The sequence below is a fragment of the Anas platyrhynchos genome, chromosome 33 (assembly GCF_047663525.1).
Source record: "Anas platyrhynchos isolate ZD024472 breed Pekin duck chromosome 33, IASCAAS_PekinDuck_T2T, whole genome shotgun sequence".
NCBI classification, from domain to species: domain Eukaryota; kingdom Metazoa; phylum Chordata; class Aves; order Anseriformes; family Anatidae; genus Anas; species Anas platyrhynchos.
In genome coordinates, this window is record NC_092618.1 from 7,841,352 (window position 1) to 7,858,112 (window position 16,761).

Consider the following 16,761-nt stretch of genomic DNA (forward strand, 5'->3'; position numbering starts at 1 on the left):
AATGAAGACCCCCCCCACCAAGAAGACCCCAACCACATAGCCCCAACCCCCACATAACCCCAACCCCAGATCCCCAAACCCCAACGCCCCCCACCCCAACGCCCCCCCCCAACCCCCCGCCCCCGCTCACCGGCCAAGGCCACCCGGTAGAGGTGGCGCGGGGGCTGCCCCTCCGGTGCCCCCGCCGCGTCCCCCAGCCCCACGGTGGTGACGGCCATGCCGCAGAAGAAGACGGCGTCCAAGAAGCTCCCGGAGCCCCCCAGGGCCCACAGGGCGGCGGCAGGCAGCAGCACGAAGCCCCCCGCCACCGCCCCCGCCAGCAGCCCCAAATGGAGCCCGGCGGCCCCCCGGGGGCTCCAACCCCACCGCGTCCTCAGGTAGCGCCGGGGCCACCGGGTGACCGGCACCGAAAGCCACCGGGCCACCACCGCCAACGTCAACACCGTGAAGGGGACGCCCAGCGCCGCGTAGGCCAAGCAGAAGGCTTTGCCCCCCGGGGACAGGGGGGCCACGGGGCCGTAGCCTGGGGGGGGGGGGGAAATTTAGGGGGGGGACCCCCCCCGGTAAGTGAAAGGGGAGGGGGGACCCCTGGGGGTGGTGGGGGGAGGTTGGGGGCTTGGTGGTGATGGGGGTCCTGGGCGAACTGGGGGGCTCTGTGGGCTGGGGGGGTCCTGGTGGGGCTGGGGGGGGGCCTGGGGGTCCCAGTGCTAAAGGGGGTCCCAAAACCCATGGGGGTCCTGAGGTTCTCAGGGGGCTCGGTGCCTATGGGGGGCCATGGAGGGTCCTGGTGCCCACGGGGGTCCTGGTGTTCATGGGGGTCCCGGTGTTCTTGGGGGGTCCCGGGGGGGCCTGGTGCTCAGAGGCGTCCTGGGGGAATTGGTGCTCATGGGGGTCCTGGGGTTCATGGGGGTCCCGGGGGTCTCAATGCCCTTGGGGGGGTCCTGGTGCCCATGGGGTTCTTTAGGAGGGTCCCAATTCGGAGGGGGGGTCCCGATTTGGGGGCGGGGGGGCTCCTTACCCACAGTGGTGAGCAGGGTGGTGGAGAAGAAGAAGGCGGAGGCCAGGTCCCACCGCGGGGTCCCGGAGGCGTTGAGGGTCCCGGGGGGGGTCCCGAGGGTCCGCGCCCCCCCCTCCAGCACCCAGAGCCCCAGGGTGCCCAGCAGCAGCAGCCCCCCCTGGGCCACCGTGTGGCCTTGGGGACGTGGTGGCCATGGGGACATGGTGGATATGGGGACATGGTCATCCTGGGGACATGGTGGCCACGGAGACATGGTGGCCATGGGGATGTGGTGGCCATGGGGACATGGTGGCCTTGGGGACAAGATGGCCGCCGTAGCCAGGAAATGGCCACGACACCTCAGGGACAGCCCTAGGGCCACCACGGCCACCGTGTGGCCTTGGGGATGTGGTGGCCACGGAGATGTGGTGGCAACAGGGATGTGGTGGATCTGGGGACATGGTGGTCTTGGGGAAGTGGTAGCCCTGGGGACGTGGTGGCCTTGGGGACAAGATGGCCGCCGTGGCCAGGAAATGGCCACGACACCTCAGGGACAGCCCTAGGGCCACCACGGCCACCGTGTGGCCTTGGGGACGTGGTGGCCTTGGGGATAAGATGGCGCTGGGGACATGGTGGATATGGGGCCGTGGGGGCTATGGGGCCATGGGGGCTATGGGGACGTGGTGGCCCTGGGGACATGGTGGCCTTGGTGACGTCATGGCTTTGGTTGCCATCATGGCTTTGGTGACGTGGTGGCCTTGGTGACGTCATCACCTTGGTGGCACGGTGGCCTTGCTGACATCACACCCTTGCTGACGTCACGGCCCCGCGCGCCCGTCCCCATGGCAACCGCCACTTCCGGCCCCGCCCCGCCGCTCCGCCAACAGCTTCCTCCCGCGCTCCTCACGTGACCGGAAGCGGAAGCGCCATGGAGCCCCCGGGAGCGGCGGCGGGGCTCGGTGCGGACTCCCCGGCGCCCCCCCCCTCCCCCGACCCCCCCCGACCCCCCCTGACCCCCCCTCTCCTCTCCTCTCCTCTCCCCGCAGCCCCCAAGCGCCGCGGCCCGGGCCCGGCCCCTCCGCGGATGGCGGAGCCGCGGCCGCTCTTCGACGACACCAGCGGCGGGGCCGCCCCCCCCCCCCCACGGCCCGGCCCGGGCCTACGGGGCCCCCCCGGCGGCCCCCCCGGCGTCCTCCGCATCCCGCCTGCCCCCCCCCGCCGCCGCCTTCCTGGCCGAGCCCGTGTCCAGCCTGGCCGCCGCCTACGGCAGCAGCTTGGCCAGCCAGGGCCGGGACATCGTGGACCGGAACGTGAGGAGCGGGATAAGGGGGGGTGGAGGGAGAATTGGGGGGGGTGGGGGGGGGCGGCGGGGAGCTATAGGGGGCTGCGGGGGGCTACAGGGGGCTATATGGGGCTAGGGGGGCTATAGGGGGCTCTAGGGTGCTATGGGGGGCTATTGGGGGCTACGGGGGGCTATGGGTGGCTACGGGGGGCTGTACTCGGCTCTGGTGAGGCCGCACCTCGAGTACTGTGTTCAGTTTTGGGTCCCTCGCTACAAGAAGGACATGGAGGTGCTTGAGCGGGTCCAGAGAAGGGCGACGAAGCTGGTGAGGGGCCTGGAGAGCAAGTCCTATGAGGAGCGGCTGAGGGAGCTGGGCTTGTTCAGCCTGGAGAAGAGGAGGCTCAGGGGCGACCTTATCGCTCTCTACAGATACCTTAAAGGAGGCTGTAGTGAGGTGGGGGTTGGCCTGTTCTCCCACGTGCCTGATGACAGGATGAGGAGGAATGGGCTAAAGTTGCGCCAGGGGAGTTTTAGGTTGGATCTTAGGAAGAACTTCTTTACCGAAAGGGTTGTTAGACACTGGAACAGGCTGCCCAGGGAAGTGGTGGAGTCACCATCCCTGGAAGTCTTTAAAAGACGTTTAGATGTAGAGCTTAGGGATATGGTTTAGTGGGGACTGTTGGCGTTAGGTCAGAGGTTGGACTCGATGATCTTGAGGTCTCTTCCAACCTAGAAATTCTGTGATTCTGTGACTTATTGGCTCAGCTCTGGTCAGCAGAGGGGCCCTTAGCAAACATGGGGCAGCTTCCAGATCCTTCTCACAAAAGCCACTCCTATGGCCCCGTGCTACCAAAACCTTGCCAGGTAAAACCACTACAGGGAGGCGCATCTCATCTGGTGGTAGCAGGCCAGTGTCACATAGACCCTCCCATGATCAGCAAGCCCAAAGTTCTACCAGTTGCACCAGTCCCGAAGCTACGTGTTAATGTGATGAGTCTGCTTGTCAGCATCGATCCCCCCTATCGGAAGGACAGAGGCAAACACAACCTGTGCCCCTGATCCTTTAAGTAGTCGCCCCAAAGCCCTAAAGCCCCTTTTTTTACTAGGCATTAGTAACAAAAACTTGAACAAGGTGGAGATAAATTAACTTGGCTACAGCATTAAAGATGAGCTTTGCGCAGTGGTCAATTGCTGGCTGGCTTGAGGCGCGTGGCTGAGGGTCTCTAATGAATTGTACGACTGATTCGGGCGCGTGGACAGCGCATGTGGTTACGGGGAAAGTATATGTAGCAGAGAAAAATGGCAATAAAGGCCTTCTGCTCAAGAGGCATCGGGAGACCGTGTCTTTCATCCCTTCAGGTCTGCCCCCTTCCAACTCAGGATATTGTATGATTCCAAGTGTGGAACCCAGCATTTGGCCTTGAATGCCACGCAGCTGGATGCGGCCCGTTGATCCAGCCTGTCCAGATCCCCTTGCCCAGCTTGGTGTCGCCCACGAACTTACAGCGCCCGGTGGGGCCCATCCAGCCCAGGCACGTGTCACATGGGACCCTTGGTGACCTCCCTTGGTGACACCCCAGGGGTCCGCCTTATATGACTGCAGCTGTGGCTCGGACCCTCAGCGTCGGTGCACGGCAGTGACGGACAGGGCAGGAGCACTGGGCCTTCGAGGAGTCCCCGAGCATAGCCCACGCCTGCCCGAAGGAGCCTCCGTTTTCTATTTGAGAACTCTCCCACTCCAGAGGCTCCTTCTGAATCTGATGAGGAGGGAGGCATGCCCCCCAGGCAGCCCAGGCTGGCCTGGCAGGAGACCTGGTCTTCTGAGGGCAGCAACTGGCCAGCAGAGGACAGCTTGCTGGCAGAGGACAGCACCCCGGTAGAGGACATTTTGCCGGCAGAGGACAGAAGCCCAGCAGAGGACAGCTTGCTGTCAAAGGGCAGCAGCCCGGTAGAGGACAGCAGCCTGGCAGAGGACAGGAGACCAGCAGAGGACAGCTTAGTGGTAGAGAACAGAGGTTTGACAGAGGACAGCAAGAAGGAGTTGCAGTTGCTGGATCCCAGTGAGTCGTGAGTCCTCTCTGTACCCCTCCCTGCCACTGTAGGGGTGGACAAAAACACCACCTGAACTCCCACTCCATCCACTACCCGTCCCAGTCCCCTAAAGTCCCGCTCGATAGTCTTCAGGCTTCTATCTTCAGTAGTATCACTGCCGGCCTGGACTATCAAAAGACGATAGTAATCAGAGGGGAAAACCAGGTTGGGAAGCTTTCTGGCAACGTCCATGACCCTAGCCCCAGGGAGGCAGCAGACTTCCCTACGGGTAGGGTCAGGCTAACAAATAGGGCCCTCTGTTCCCCTCACAAGGAAGTTGCCTTCTCAGGGGAACAGAGGGAACTTCTCAGGGTCCTTGGTGGCCTCCAAGTTAGCTCAGCGTCATGGCACCGAGTCACTGTGAAGGAGCTGCTGGAATAACGAGACAACAACCTAGTTCTATTAAATATATATATTGCTCTTTTGAGGACTGCTGCGGGGCTAGCGGCAACACGGCAGTGGAAATCTCCGTCCTGACATTGCCTTATGCCTTGACGTCAGATTCACGGTGGTTTCAACTGCCAGGGAACGGACCATGGGTTCCGGGTCTTTCTCTGAAGGCTGGAGGACTGCAAAAGAAAGAAGAGCAGAGATGAAAACCCACTCCTTGCAGAGATCCCCAGGCATCCCCTGCAGAGCATGCCAGCCCCACTCGACTCTTCCCCAGGCCAGGAGGAGCAGGAGGGACAAAGGAATCCGTTGAAAGCTGCTGCTCAGCAATGTCCCAAATGCAGCCACCAGTCCTTCCCCACCTGCGCACCACAGGTCAAGTGGGGCACCTTCACAAGCTGGTTCCCTCACCACCTGCCTCCATCCCTTGGGAGGATTCACACACTCCAGGAATCTCCTGGACTCTTTCCTCTCGCTATTGTGCTTCCCCATGAGAGCAAGGGCTAGCAATCGTGACCCTGCTCCTAGCTGCTTGTAGGCTGTCTCATCTCCCTCTTCGTCCTGGTTGCGTGCTCTACAACAGGCTCCCACCTTCTGTCAGCCTTACTGCCCTTTCCCCTGACTCTTCCTCAGGGACACTCAACCCTTTCAGCGGCACTGCCCAGCTCCAGGCTGGGAGGCCATTCCCTGACACCACAGGCTACCCCGTCTCCTCTCCCTCGTTCCTATGGCTGCATTGCTCCTCCGCCCCGAAGCATTTCCCTGGAGCAGGGCAAGGCACGGGGGCCTCTGCCGCTGTCCCCCCAGCCCTAGCACACCCCCCACTGCCCTCACTCACCGCTGAGGATTTCATTCAGCTTCTCCTCGCTCTGGTCCTTGCAGTAGCGCGCAGCAAGACCTAGACACAGAGATCCCATCAGAGCCCCGCTCCCCAGCACGCTCCCAGCAGCACAGCCCCTGGCCTGGCCAGCCAGGCTGTGCCCCCTCCTGCACCCTGGAGCAAGGGCCCAGTCGGGGGGCTCTGGGGGCAACAGGGCAGTGCCTGGGGCTGCCAAAGGCTGCCCCAAGAGGGACCCAGGGGCTGGGCTCACCAATGAATCTGACGGCCTCAAGTCGCACAAGGGTCTGAGTGGCCTGCAGGTAGGGCTGGCTCTGCTGCAGGTATTCTTCTACTCTGCCTCTGTCCTGCTGCAGCTGGAGAGAGAGAGAACACAGGGTCACGGGGCTTGCACACCCTCTCCAGGGTCTCCTCCAGCATTCTGGGGGCAGGGAGGTCAGAGGGGCCTCCAGAAGAGCCCCCTGGGGCTCTGTGCTGGCAGGAAGGGAGCGAGGATGCGGCTGCAGGCAGCGGGCTCTGGCCGGGCGCGTTTGCCCAGCTGGAGCAAACCAAGTTGGGTCCTTACCAAGCACTCCCCGATCCTCCATGTCTGTTCTGTCTGGGCCAAGCGCTTCAGCTCCTTGCGTCGCAGAAACTCTGCAGCCACGGCGAGAGCTTTCCCAGAGGCCTGCGGAGCAGCAGAGGTTGGGAGGTAGCAGCACAGCCTTGGGAAGGAGACCCTCTGTCCCCTCCTCTTGGCAGGGCTGCGAGCCTTTCCCAGCGCGTTATGGGAGGCTGTGGTGAGGGGCAGCGTGCACTGGGTTCAGTGGCCAAGGCAAGGCCACGGGACTGCCACCATCGGAGGCAGCTCATGCTGCCGGCCAGAGATCCCCCAGAGCAACCCTGTGGCATCAGCACACCCTTGCCCACATAACTGCTCAGCTCTGAGATCTGTACCTTTGCTACGCTCTCACTCTGGTCTCTCATGTGAAAGTAGAGTGGGAGAAGGCTCCTGTGCACCGTCCTCTTCATTTCCTTCTTCCTTTGCCACAGCACAGCTTTCACCACGGCTTGGAAGAGGCAGATGGAGTGCTCCTGCACCTGGCTGGACGCCTGGCAGGGAGGAGGACAGGAGGAATTTCAGCATTAGCGTGGCCGATGTGAAGGGAGCTCCCAGCACTGTGAGATGCTTCAGCGCTGGATCCTTCCCAGAGGAGCTGCTCAGGGGCAGCTGCAAGGCCTGGTGCCCGTGAAGGGCAACGCAATCGGTTGCCATCGCAGGCTGCCCGCCAGCCACCCCACTTTCGCCACCAGCCGCACCAGCCATGCCCAAGCAGAGCTCCCCAGCGCCTGGGCTGACGAGGAGACTGGGAAGGCCCTGCCTGAGTGCTGCCCACAGGGCCGGGCTGAAGGGCAGCCCTCGTTACAGGGGGCCCAGCTGAGGGCTCGGGCTCCCGCAGCACACTTACGTGGTCAAAGAGTGGCAGGAGCTTCTCAGCCAGCTGCAGAGCCGGGCCACTGGCCTCCCTCCTCTCCACATGAGCCATCACGTTTCTCAGCACAGGCAGGGCCTTCAGCACCACGTCTGTGTTGGTGTCCTGCAGAGCCTCCAGGATGTCTGGCAGCACGACCTGAATTTTCCTTGCCTGTAGGAAAGACACCATTTCCCTTCCGTGAGGCAGTGAGAGACCACCCTGGGCAAAGGGCTCTGGTTCCTGAGCACCAGCCTCCTGCCTTGCTTCCTGGCAGCGGGGAGGGACGGGAGGGCAGAAGAGCAAAGCCCCAGGCTGCCAACATGGCTTTGCTTGACGATGGCCCGCTCACCTTCTCAGGGCTCTCTGACACGGTGCAGAGCCCTTTCAGAACCATCAAGCGCATCTCTGGTCTTGGGTGCCTCAGGTAGCTCTGGAGGTGCACTGGGTTACCAAAGTCCTCCAAAAAAATGTGATTGTGGCCCAGCATCTGCAAGAAAGAGCAGTGAGAGCCTGGCAGGGCCTGCAGGGCTCCCTGCAGCCTCTTCTTCTCCCACCTTTGGGCAGGGATGGGGCAGCGCCAGCTGGCACCAAAGAGGCACCAGGCGCGGGGAGCTACGGGGGCTTGCCGGCCCCAGGGACCATGTGTCCGTACGTCCTGCGGGAGCTGGCAGTTTGGGGGTAGATGGGCACAGGGCTGTGCCTGTGTGCCTGAAGGGGCACACGTAGCCCTGCTGGGAGCAAGGTTTCATCTGGGAACTCACAGCCAAGCGACGGATGCACGTGTCTTCGGTGACTGCGGTGCACCACAGGCACAGCGGCAAGTCTTCCATCATGATGTTTAAAACCCTCTTCAAGGTCTGCGGCATGGCCAGGATCACCTCCCACATGGCCAGGTCAGTGCTGCAAGCCCAGAATACTCTGTCAGTGAGGCTGCCTCAGCCGCAGGGCCACAAACTGGGCCAGCCCCAGAGGACCCAGGCTGTCCTGCAGCCCCTGTGACTTGGGGAGCACTGAGGGCCCAGCCTGGGCAGGCAGGAGGGGGCTGAGCTGGTGTTCCCTGGGGGCAGGGGGACTCTGGGCTGCCTTGGACAGCTGGGCTGCTGCAGCCCTGGCTGGCCCAGTAGGGCTGGAACACATTGGTGGGAAGGAGGGCTGTGCTCCTTGGGGATGTCCTGCTCTTTGCCATTGGTGTGGCAAGCAGAGAGTCTCCAGGTGCATCTCCCGACGCGGAACAAGCCCTCAAGGATGTTAAGGCCAGGACCTGTCACGTGGCGGAGAGAACTGCAGCAGGTTCTCAACTTCTTCCCTGGGCATCATGTTGGTCAGCTGGAGAAGCAGGGAGTCCAGGCACTGCCGCGCCGATGCCGTGTGGATGCTGCCCAGGTTTCTCCTGATGCGCTCCATGATTGTTGGCACCTTGGGGGACAAAGTGGGAATGGTGTTGCCAGCAGACCGCAGCCATTGCCACAGCTGCCACTCAAACTTTGGCCCCTTCCATTGCTCTCTGCTGGCTTCAGGTGGCTTCTGGAGCCCAAGAGACCCCGATGTGCGAGGGAGGCAGGGAGGGAGGCAGGGAAGGAGAGAGGAACCATGCCTGGAAGAGCTCAAGGGCAGGGCCATGGCCACAGGCCACTTACATCTGTCAGCCAGTAGTCAGGGTCCTCCAAGGCTGCGTCCAGCACGCTGCAGGCCCCCTGCTTGTCATGGATGCTGGAGTCTGGTAAAGCTTCCAGGGCTGTGAGGATGATGTCCAGCCTCTCAGCAGGGAAGAGATGTCCTCGAAACCGCTGTGGGAAGAAGGAGGAGCGAAGACATGCCTCACTGAGTGTCCCAAGGGTGCTGCTTAGCTGAGCAGCAAGAGCGGCTCTGGAGAGAGGGCCCTCGGGGGAAGGGGTGAGGATGGGGCATATGGGGCCAGAGTGCTGGCCCTGCAGGTAACCAGGGCTTGCTGGTGGCCAGGAGGGCTGGAGCTGCTGCCGGGACACAGGGGAGCAGCCTTCGCATAGCCCCAGCCTGGGGACAAGAGGAACCCTCTCAGCAGGGCGAGTGAGGCCGTGCCAGCCCCACCGGTTCTGGACCCCTTTGCTCACACGAGATGCCTGCTGATGCTGCGGACAAGATCCCCAGCAAGGCCAGAGCTCATTACCTTGGCAATTTCACACGGAGTTGATGTTATAGAAAATGGAAGTTTTGCATACTCCAATTTCTTGTGTCTCACTGCATAATTTACCATGTCCGCTCTCAATATGCATTCTAAACAGGGGGAAACAGCGAAGAGTCAGTAGGGAAGAGCATCTTTGCCAACAAGCTTGCCAAATGGTGAAAAGCACTTTCACTAGGAATGGCTGAGGAGGGAGGCTCGGACCCACGGCGAGGAGAGTGGTGGGCAGGGATGTAAAGCACAAGGTGAGGAGTGCTGGGAGCAAGAGGGACCTCAGGGATGATGCAGAAGGAGGAGAAGCAATGGCGTTGGGTGCCGTGGGGGTAGCAGCGTGTCACAGACCCCCTTCTGCTCGGGGTCAGGATGTGCAGGAAGCCCCCTGACACCTGCCTTTAAGACGGCAGGGAGCAAACAGTCAGGGAGCATTCTGGAGGGCGTCACCATCCCTGGTGATGCACGGCTGGCTCTGCTGTTCACTCCTCGGGGAAGATGCCGTTTGGGAAGTGCTCATCGATTGATGGCTTAGACTGGGGGACACCACAAAACAGCGTGGTAGGTGATCTGGGGAGGGTTGGGAAGGACAGCAGCAGAGAACTGCTCCTGGACGGCAGGTGAGCGTCTAGCTTCTGCGGAAAACGATAGCCAGAATGCTGCGGGAAGCTGCTGTGAGGAGCAGAGGAGGCCAGGGAACCTGGCAGAATTCCGTGGGCAGCCTCCACCAAGCACAAAAACAATCCTTCACAATACTCACAGAATCACAGAATGTCTAGGTTGGAAGAGACCTCAAGATCATCGAGTCCAACCTCTAACCTAACACTAACAGTCCCCACTAAACTCGGGGAAAACAAGTAGACATATCAGTAGATGTTTGTGTGCAGACGGACGCTGCCCACCACACCTTCTTACCTCTTCCTTTTCTGATGATGTTGTATATGTGAGAAAGAGTTTCTAAAGCTGTGAATCTGATGGAAATTTTGTCACCCGTGAAAATGAAGAGGATGCCCAGCAGCTGTCCCAGGATGGGGATGTAGAGCTCTCTGGAATCATCATCGCTATAGTTTTCATAGTCATCTGTGATCTGGGTGAGGAAGGGAGGAGAGACAAAGGGCTTAGTGGAGGCAGAGCCGGTCCCTGAGAGAGCACGGCCTGGGAAGGGAAGAGCAGGGGCGAAGGAGGGACGAAGACCCTCGATTCACGGTTCTGAGGCACTCACGTGCATCGAGGCTTGCCTCACAGGCACCCCTGAGTGGCAGGATGCTCTGGGATGCAGGAAAGGGTGAAGGGTTCGTTGTGCCTTACCTCGGCCTCAAAATACAAGACGATGAAAGCACTCAGCCTCTCAATCATCCTCACAGCTCTCTCACACACAGCTGGGTCTTTGGAGAGGGCAAAGTCCAGCAGCGCCTGCGAGGAGAGAAGTTGCTGGGTTGACAGTGGTCTGCAAATGAGACCTGAGAGGATTCTTTGGAAGTTCTTTGCAAATGCCAAACCTCCAAGATATTCTCCAACTCTATGCTGACACTGGTGTTGGGACAGTTGCGTACGAAGGCCGCCAGCATGGTGTCCATGGCTTTCATAGTCTGCAGGGAGGACAGAAGAGCATCGAATTATTTCTGTGGCCCTCCTCACCCCCAGGAGCTGGCTCTGAGCCCCTCTGAAGTTCAGGGGTGTCTTTGGGGCTAAAAAGCCACTGTGTGCAGACCTCCTGCAGCACAAGATCAGGTCGGGAAAGGGGCGAGGCTGGGAAAGCAAATCTGGGCCCCGGCCCTGCACTGGTCTCTGGTTGTGTCAGCACGGGGAAGCAAGGCAGCAGCTCAGCAGGACTGGGGGTGCCGGTACCTCACCCAGCACATACCTCAGTGAAGAGCGCTCTTTCTGTCTCTGGCACATCTGACTCGGGAGGCAGAAAGAAGATGCTCTTACAGCACACACGCAGGAGTCTCTCCTTTTTGCCATGCAGTACTATTGGCACGGTCTTGCTGAAGAAAAGAGAGAGAGGAGCCTGTTGGACGCAGTGCCTCGAGGCTTATGAAGGAGGACACGGACCTCCCTTGGCCAGGCATCCCTGGGAGGGACGGGCAGCCTCCCTGCCAGCTTCAGGGCCACCAGGACATTGCCACCAGGGGCTGGGCACGCACCTGAGGAGGGCGACAGTCTCCATGGCCTTCTGCCGGAATGCTGTGCGCAAGCTGTCCATGGGCTCCTTTTCCAGCAGCGCCTGCAGAGCACAAGCAGGATGAGACCTTGGAGCCGCCGGCACCCAGCAGCAGCAGAGCCAGCGCTGCCCCAGCCCTCGCCTCCCAGGGGGCTGGTGCCGGGGGGCCTTGCCCCTTCCCCAACCCGCTGCGCATCCTCTCACCATGATGTTCTCCACCAGGTTAGTTTGGCAGCAGAAGTCATGCAAGTTCATTGGCACACCCCTCTCTGTGACACATCTGCACAGATCGCAGATTTTGCTGAGGAACAGCATCTTCTGCTCCTCGTCGTCCTGGCAGCCACAAAGACACCAACAGAGCATTAGGGGGACACCCACGGCCAGCAGGACCAAAGCCTTGAGGGGTCTGGGGCTGTGTGGGACCCCTGGAGGGCAGCGCCAGGAGCACAGCTGTGATGCAAGCGGCTGCCATTACCTTTTCTGTGCCTCTGACATACGCCCTGATGAATTCCACGGCCTTGTCTCTGCACAGTTTCCATATATTACCTGGAAAGGAGGAAAGCAAAGAGTGCTGCAGAGAGGGGCTGAATGCAGGGGTGAGGAGAGGAAGGGCCCCAGCCCCAGAAGGCCGTGGGGAGGCCGCGGGGATGCCCAGAGGCTGCAGCAGCTCCGCTGGGAAGAGAGGCTGAGGGAGCTGGGCTTGTGGAGCCTGGAGAAGGCTGCGGGGGGACCTCGCTGCGGCCTCCCCGTGCCCAAAGGGGCCTCCAGGAAAGCTGGGGGGGGATCTTCATCATGGACTGCAGCGACAGGACAAGGGGTGACGGCCTTAACCTCAAAGAGGGCAGGTTTCTTTCGGACAGGCAGGGATTTCTCTCCTTCACGCCCAGGGCAGTGAGGCCTTGGCGCAGGCTGCGGTGCCCCCTCCCTGGCACTGCCCACGGCCAGGCTGGGTGGGCTTTGGGCAGCCTGGGCTGGGGGGAAGCATCGTGATCGCCGAGGTCCCCCCCAGCCCAAAGCGTCCTGGCATTCTGTGGTGCTGCGGAGGAAGCTCGGCCCCGTCAGCCCAAGCGCCGCTTTACCCAGGGAAGGAGTCCTGGAGTCAGGCAGGGGTCTCTGTGTCCCCAACCCTCCCCACCGCATCCCTAAGACTCACTGCGATCCAGCAGCTGCGACTCCCCTTCAGAAGCAGCCTCTGGAGTGGGAGAGCTCACAAGGATAAACCGGCGGCTCCTCCGGGCGGGCGGTTGCGGCATTGTGGGACGTGGGCTATGCTCGGGGACTCCTCGAAGGCCCTGTGCTCCTGCCCTGTCCGTCACTGCCGTGCACCGACACTGAGGGTCCGAGCCACGGCTGCGCTCTTATAAGGCGGAGCCCTGGGGTGTCACCAAGTGACGTCACAATGGGTGCCACTGTGACACGCGCCTGGGCTGGGTGGGCACCCATTGTGACGTCACTTGGTGACACCCCAGGGTGCTGCCTGACGCGAGCGCAGCCGTGGCTCGGACCCTCAGGCCCTGCTTCCCAGGACGTGGCTGAACACCGCTCGTTGATGGGAAGTAGAGAATAATTTTTTTTTCCCTCTCTCCGTGCTCCCGCGCGGACTGATTGTTTCTTTTGTTTCGTTTTTTTTTTTTTTTTCCTCCCCATTCCCTTTCCATTTAATTAAACCTTTCTCATCTCAAACCTCGAGTTCTCTGTGTTGTATTTTCTCCCCCTTCCTCTTTGAGGAGAGGGGGAGTGAGAGAGCGGTTGTGGTGGAGCTCGGCTGCCCACCTGAGTAAAACCACCACACTTTGTCCCAGCAGCTGCGGTGCCTTGTGAGGGGCTGGGGCTGGGGTGGCCGTGCCCAGAGCCCTGCAGCAGCCTGTGGAGGGCATTGCCCTGGGGCCAGCCCAGCCTGGGCTGCTGGGCTGGGCTGGGCTGGAGAGAGGGCAGGGTGGTGGGGAGAGGTGGGCAGGGGCCGGGCTGGGCTGGGCAGTGCCCGGCAGAGCACTTTGTTGACTTTGATGACTTTCACCTATTTCTTTGAGGACTGTAGACACCCGTCTCTGTTCACCACCTTGCTCTCATCCCAGCATTTCCATCATTTCACCAGTGTCTCATCAACCCTCCCCAGCTGCTCCTTCTCACACAAAGCCATGCTCTGATCACAGACGCTCTTTGGGTGACCTCTGGCAACGCAGCACAACACTCTGAGGGACAGTTCTTCCTCCTCGTGGCCAGCACCAACATTCCAAAGTGCACTTTGTGGCAGTTTTTTCTCTCCTACTCTTTTCTACTACAAAAGAAAGCTCCATCAGGGTGGAACCCCCTCCTAAAGTAGGCATCCCAATCCATCAGGCTCCTTGCGGCCTGTCAGCCAACCAGACAGAAGTCACCGCACCAGCATCTTCCAAGCCATGGGCCTGCTGCTGTCCAGTCATGGACTCAAGCAGAAGGGACAGGACAACCCATATGTGGGCCTTCTTTCTGCATGGGTCCTCCTGGGTATGTAGGCAGAGGGGATCCCACAGTCAGCATGCCAGCCAGGTGCCTTTTGCTGGCCTACCAGGGCCACTGGCAGATGTCAGCCGAAAAGTACCGATCCCAGCTCTAAGTCAAGGGTGACCTGCCACCTACAGACAGAAGTGACCTCTCAGTCCCTTTCTGTGACATGTTCCTGCTGCTGCCCTATCTTCTGCAGGGACAGAAGTGACCTTACCGTCACTGCCACAGTCACATTGCTCCTGCTGGTGCAGGACTTCCTGAGGCAGAGCTGAGCTCATCAGAGCATTCTCCCCTGTCTCCTCCTTGTGGCCCACAATCTGATGAGATCCATGGCCCCTCACATTCAGCTTTGAGTGCCATGACTGCAGAGCAACCTCATGGTTCCTGCCCTGTCCCAAGGGATGACGGGCCTAAAGTTAAGGCTTAGTAGAGGGGCTGAAGGTGAGGAGGTTAATGCACAGGAACAGGGGTTTTGGGTGTTAGGTGTTCATGTATATGACTAGGGACTAGGGCCCACCTTACTGGGTTAAAGATTAAGCAAAGTTTGAATGGGAATGTTTTGGTATTCTTATGTGGGTATCAGGTCTGTGTTTAGGGTATGGACAAGCTTTGTGGTTTAGGGTTTTGTTTAGGTCTCTCAGGCAGTTTCCTAGGGTTAAAAAGAGCATTTTAATGCTAGTGTTAAGGTCAGGGATCAGAGTGATTAAGAGAGTAAAAACAAGGGGAAGGGGCTATGTGATGAATTTTGGCTTCAAGGGATGCGTTGAGGTCAGGCATTAGAGTAGTGGATTCCTGACAGTGTGTACAGTAGCATTTAGGTTTAAGGATTAATGTTGCTGGTTAAAATAGGGCAAGGTCTTTACATGACTCTTTTAAGTCAGTGCTACAGCAGAATCAACATTGCCTGAACCTTCTAGCCTCCCAGAAATCATTGATTCCTGCTGGCCTCTTCTCTCTCCCAAATCTCACATTTCTCCTGGCCAGGCTTCTTCTGACCTCCCCATATCAGTCATCTTCTTAGGGGTAGTTTTCTGATGGCTTTCATGATCTCACAGTGTCTGTCTTACCTCTGTTGGCTACTCCTTTCTTAAGACAGACGCAGCACCGAAGCCAGGATGGAAAAGAACATAAAGGCTGCAGGAACACCCTGCACAATGTGCCCTGCAGCTCCGTACCACGCTAAAAATTTGTTTCCTGCCTCCAGCTTTTGGATATAGAATGGCTCCTATGCAGCCAGGGTAACTTTTTCCAGGCCCTCGTGCATGGTTCAGTTTACCCCAGGCATCTTGGAGGCAGTGGCCCCCTCTGTGTTGAAAACTGAAAGCAGTCCTGAAGGATGACTTCAGGCAAAAGCTGACACCTCTGACATGACAAGCCCTATCCAAGACCTCTTCCTTTATGGGGCCTACCAGGTACTCGGAAAGAGCGGATCTCACAAACTACAGGCACAGCAAGTGCCTTCTGCTTGCCTTTCAGGTACTTTTGCAGATATGAGCCTAATGGCATAGATCCCAGCCGGGAGTCAAGGGATGAGCTGCCAGCTATTTCTCCAAGAAGCCACCTCAAAGGCCATTTAACAGCCATTCACTTCCTGCTGGACTTAGAATTTCTGAGGCACCACCGCCTCATAATATCATACCTACAAAACACCCCCTTTTTGGCCTAGGACCTGCCCAGGTAGAAGTGATCTGATTGTGATCCTTCAAGCCCATGGCACTGCTGCTGGGCTCCCAGACCCTCTGATGCATGTGAACCAGTTCCGTGCCAGTTCTGGGAGGTGCTAGGGCAGGTGGGACCTTGCAGGCAATGTTCCAGCCCCATGACTGTTGTTGGTCTCTCAGCTCCTTGCACACAGCAAAGATCACTCTGACATGCAGATGTTGTGTGCCTGAAGCTGGCCTAGAAGACACTCTGGGAAGCGCCCTCCCAGCCCCTGCCCCAGCCCGAGCTGGCGGTGCTGCTCTGCAGAGCAAGGGGGCTGTGGTGCCCAGGGCACGGGGACACTCTGCAGGGCCATGCTGGGCAGGCTGGGAGGCAGACCCAGCTCATGGGGTCACTGTCATTGCCCAAGGCTGCAAGGAATCAGTCACCAGCCTCCTTTGCTGGGGCTACTGCGTGTCGTGGGGCTGCAGAGCTCTCCTCTGCCTGTTGGCAGCAGCTTGAGCACTTGAGCTCTGCTAAATTCACCTTGCACAGGCTCATGCTCTGCGGGCTCCACCTGTTTTATGGGCTCATGCTGCTCCGGCCAATACCCTGGACTCTGCTGGCAGATGCTAATTCCCTCTGCAAGAAACATTAACCTGCCAGCAGTCCCAGCACAGCCCCACAACAGCACTGGCACCAAGCTCCAGGAGCAGCCGGGCCTGGCCCCACCAGCAGGAGAGGGCGGCAGAGGCAAGAGAGCAGCTTGGCATGCCCCAAGCGCTGGTGCTCCCTGGCTGTGCTGCTGGAATGGGACTCTTTTCCTCTGCAAATGGGCACTGCCCCAGCAGAGCCAGACCAGGTCTCAGAGGAAGGACATCAGACAAAGAAGGCAGTGTAGGCTGTTTTATTTCGTTAAAAGTTCACAGAGACCATAATTCCACATGGACAGAGACTCAGTACATACACTAAACACACGTACAGAATTGGGAGTGGGACAAAAATGACATTTTATTGGGCAACCTAACCTGAAAAAAAAAAAAGAAACAACAACAAAACAAAACACAAAACTAAGTAATACCAGTACTAAAAATACACACTCACACACACAAAAACAACAAAAAAGGGAATATAGGTTGTTCTGTGTAAGTGATATTCTGAGTAATCTGCAGAAACAGACTGTGAAATTATTGTTTCCGAAGCAAATCAAGTCATCAGTTTCCACAAGGCATTCTTGAGGTCCTTGTTCCTCATGCTGTAGATGA

The 16,761-nt window shown here is 59.3% G+C and overlaps 1 long non-coding RNA gene across 1 annotated transcript; it reads left to right on the top strand.

Moving 5' to 3' along the window:
* The first annotated feature begins 1,650 nt into the window (after positions 1 to 1,650).
* LOC140000379 (uncharacterized) lies at positions 1,651 to 13,051 on the top strand. The gene is made up of 2 exons (XR_011805524.1): positions 1,651 to 2,307; positions 6,631 to 13,051. It is a non-coding gene; the product is annotated as an uncharacterized lncRNA (long non-coding RNA).
* The last annotated feature ends 3,710 nt before the right edge of the window (positions 13,052 to 16,761 follow it).